Source organism: Gavialis gangeticus, unplaced genomic scaffold (assembly GCF_001723915.1).
Source record: "Gavialis gangeticus isolate Ggan-Ray unplaced genomic scaffold, GavGan_comp1, whole genome shotgun sequence".
Taxonomy (NCBI): Eukaryota; Metazoa; Chordata; order Crocodylia; family Gavialidae; genus Gavialis; species Gavialis gangeticus.
The window spans coordinates 1,106,133-1,110,320 of NW_017729030.1; the positions used below are offsets into that span (position 1 = coordinate 1,106,133).

The 4,188-nt window shown below is 48.5% G+C and overlaps 1 long non-coding RNA gene across 1 annotated transcript in view; it reads left to right on the forward strand.

Annotated features, from left to right (window-relative positions):
• Nucleotides 1-4,188, forward strand: part of LOC109301013 — a 19,100-nt gene that overhangs the window by 3,380 nt on the left and 11,532 nt on the right. Inside the window, exon 2 of the long non-coding RNA XR_002098405.1 lies at nucleotides 2,561-2,712. This is a non-coding gene — a long non-coding RNA (uncharacterized LOC109301013). The remainder of the gene's footprint in view (nucleotides 1-2,560; nucleotides 2,713-4,188) is intronic.

Here is a 4,188-nt window from a genome sequence, read left to right on the forward strand (position 1 = left end):
CAGGAGGGATTATAGTGCAAATGTCCAGTGCCTTGGGGGGAACGAGTAAGGTCCATTGCCCAGAGGGGACTATCGTGCATCGAGGGAAGCTGTAGTGCCTGGGACCTGCCAGAGTGTGGGGCCAAAAGGCCTGAGCCCATAGAAAGGGCAATGGGTCAGCAGGGCTAGAGAACCCAGAGGTCTGGCACACAGGACATGCAAGGTACAAGTCCATAGCCCATGAAGGATGCATGTTAGTAGATCATCTGTGAAGCATGGGAGTGGGTATAGGGGAGGATGGAGCCCACAAAATTAGCCCTTAAGACAATGACCATGAGGACCTGTGTTCCTAAGAGTAAGACCAGGCTTGGGAAGCCCTGGGGAAGCCTCCCTTTCATCAGAAATTAGTAACATTAAGGTGTGGTGGGCAAGTTAAGTGGGGAGGTGTGACAGGGTGACCCAGGGGTGCTGTGAACTCCCCTAGCACCCCCTGGCTACCATGTCTAGCTGGTGTCAAAAATGCACCCTCACCAATCTCGCCCACCACATCTTTGATCTTTTAAGTGTTTAGGGGAGGCTGCCTTTTCTTTCTGCGCTGACATGGTGCCTGCCTTGCTATGCCAGGCCTGGTCCAGTTGCCTGCCAAAGTCCCTTCCATAGAGGCTCTCCTCAATACGCGCGCCCCCTCTTTCCCGGGGCCTGCTCCTCTGCGCTTATGCACTCCTTGCCCTCACCAGGCTTCTAACTGGGCTCGCCCCCTTTCGGGGCTTCCCCTTTCCAGGCAGCACGCCACTGGGGCCTACCCCTCATATGTCTCGCGGTCACCTGCACTCGGGCCCGCGCCCCGCGATCCTCGCCTGACTTGGGCCGCTACTTGCGCTTCCCGTGCTCCTCGCGTTTTGCATGCTTGGGGCTCAGGCGGCCTCAGCCTTACCTGGCCCCAGACCCCTTGCGGGGTTCTACGCCCGACTCAGGCCTTGCTTGCACTTCCCATGCCTTGCCCGCGCTCAGGCCTAGTCTTGCACTTCCTGCATGCCCTTGCCCGCGGTTGGGCCTAGTCTTGCGCTTCTCACGCTCAGGGCTCAGGCGGCCTCAGCCTTACCTGGCCCCAGACCCTTTCTAGGGTCGTATGCCCGACTCAGGCTTCTCACGGTTGGGGCTCAGGCAGCCTTAGCCTTACCTGGCCCCCCAGACCCAGCCTGGGTTCTATGCCCCACTGGGGCTCTTCCCAATTGGGGCTAAGGCAGCCTTAGCCTTACCTGGCCCCCAGACGCCTTTCCTGGGTCTATGCCTGACTCAGGCTTGTCACGATATCGCCCGCACTGGGGCTCAGGTCGGGACACCCCAAAACGTAGCACCCTCTCTGGTGCCAGGAACTCCCCCCACTACTGGGGAGCTCCCTTTGAGGCCTCCTCCACCCCTACAGCCTCACCTGGTCCTCCGGTTTGTAACAATAATTAAACTCCCAAAACACAACTTCCAAGCACAACGGAAAACTCCCCCTCCGGGATCCCAACATAAGTTCCAGGCAAACCTGGCTCCCTCACTCACGGATCTCCTTCTCTGGGTTCCCTCCACCCAATACTGCCAAGCAGCTGCTCTCCAGCCACAAGGCTTCTCTAAGGTGCTGCTCAGCTCTACTTTAGCAAAGCTCCTGCTTTTGAGGCTGCCAGAGGGGAACTGCTCTCTGGCCTCAGCCTTCTCTGGTTATAAAGGCCAGGCCCTGCCCCCTGGCGGTCATCTGACCCAATCAGTTGCTATAGCAACTCCCACCTGCTGCCCTAATGAGTGGCAGCTAAGCCCCTTTTACCATGATTCAGTAGCAGGCACCCTAGTGCCCTGCTACAGGAGGGTTTCAAGGGAATCCAGTTTGGCAAGGGCTGAGTGAGCACCAGGGGGCATCATGACCATCCCTGGGATGGGCACTTGCTCACACACTAAATTGTACTATACCAGACATTAAAACAATTTATCCCTGGATAAAAATGAGAGATCAGCCACAAGGAGGTTTCTCATTAAACAGCAACTTTTTTATGCCGTGGAAGTATCGTATGATAATCTTAATGTGTCACCAGTTGGTGATACTTTCATAAATTATGCAACAAATAAAAAAGTGTATCAGGGACCTATTCTGCACTGTTTTGACAACACAAAGCTAAGAAAAACCAATTTAGCAAAAGTCTAGACAGGCATCCAAAGGAACACATTTTTCGGAGCTTTCATAACATTTTTATAACTGAACAGGATTAGTTGAATTATAGAATTTTTTTCTGTTTTCACTCTTGAAGTCTATGTTTTTCTCTGATTTCTATTCAAAGATATACTTGTTTACCCAGGGCAGAAAAAATAAACATTAAAACATCTACTTTGTCTAAAATCTTTTAAATTAATTGAGAACTAGAACACTGAAGCAGAAAATAAGGCTAGATATGAGTAATGAATGATGCCTGGTTAATGATACTAAAGACCATTAGAGCGGGAGAGAGGCAGTTGCTTCCAGATAGGATGATTGGGGAGGGTGATAGACTTGGCAGGAGGTGAGAGCAAATACTGACTGAGAATAATATGTTATTCAATACAGGCTGTAAAAGAGGAAACTCAAGAAGCAAGCTAGAAAGCAGAAGAATCAAAAAAGGTCAGAAAGGTGGAAAAACATGAAGGAGAACAAAAGGGGAAAAAATAGAAAAGGTGACATGGATCACTGGCAATGTTTTTTCATAACAATTACTTCAGGTAAGAGGGGATTTGAGCTTTGCCTGACTTGAACATGCTTTCATTTATGACACTTTTAGCTTTAGTACAATGTTGGAAAAGTCTAGCGGTATTATATCTTTGGTATATTTTTCTGTCATTCAATCTGGAATGATACATGAAGTATGCGAGGTATTCACACACTCTACAGTCTATGTAGCTGTAGCAATGTTTCCAAAGCATTGTTAAGTAGTCAGAATGTTTTGTGATCCCCCACCTGACTAGATGGCTAACTTGTACTTATGTTAAGGCTCAGGTTTTGGACAGCTAAATAGAAACTAATAAGGAATTGGGTATCTCAAAAAATCCTAATATCAGGAATCATACAAGTTGACAGGAAGAAATGTTTTTTGCATACAAATACTAGTCAATTCTGCACCTTTTCTGGGTTATCCATAAGGCAAATTGTGGACTTATACATTAGAGTAATTTTCAGTGTCCCCAGTCAAGTCAAATTTATTGGTTCATTCATCATTACCAATAGAAATATTTTGCAACTGGAACTTTAGTTACCAATTCTTATGATGTATGAATCAGAGCAGAGACAAGGTTACTTACACAGCTATAGGAGGAATGCTGGTTGGACATTTTATGACCAACTACTATTTCATCAGAAAATGCTGTTTCACTGAAATCAAAAACTTTTATGGAAATATACAATTTTGGCTAAATTTCTATTAAGATGAAAGTTCTAGTCTTGTAACTAGAGAGAGCGAGCAAGAGACATAGCATGCACAGAACAGCCATAGTCCAACGATCAGGGCCTTCACACATGTATTGGAGAATCATAGAATCATAGAAGTAGGGTCGGAAGGGACCTTGTAGACCTTCAAGTCCGACCCCCTGCTTGGGCAGGAGAAAAACTGGGCTCAAAAGACTCCAGCCAGGTAGGCATCAAGCCTCTTCTTAAAGACCCCCAGGATAGGAGCCAGAACCACTTCCCTTGGAAGTTGGTTCCAGATCCTAGCCGCCCTGACTGTGAAGTAGTTCTTACAGATGTCTAATCTAAACCTACTCTCCAACAACTTGTGGCCGTTATTCCTTGTTATGCCAGGGGGCGCTAGGGGAAACAAGGTCTCTCCCAAACCCTTATGGTCCCCCCTAGTGAGTTTATAGATGGTCACCAGGTCCCCCCTCAGCCTTCTCTTGTGAAGGCTAAACACATTCAGGTCCTGCAATCTCTCATTGTAGGGTCTGCCCTGGTGTCCCCAGATCATTCAGGTGGCCCTCCTCTGAACCCTCTCAATGTTGTCCACATCTCTCTTGAAGTGGGGTGCACAGAACTGGACACAGTACTCCAGCTGTGGCCTGACCAGTGTTGCATAGAGGGGGAGGATCACCTCCTTGGCCCTACTTGAGATGCACCTGTGGATGCACGACAAGGTCCGGTTAGCCCTGCCAGCCGTGACCTTGCATTGTCGGCCCATGTTCATCTTGGAGTCAGTAATGACTCCAAGA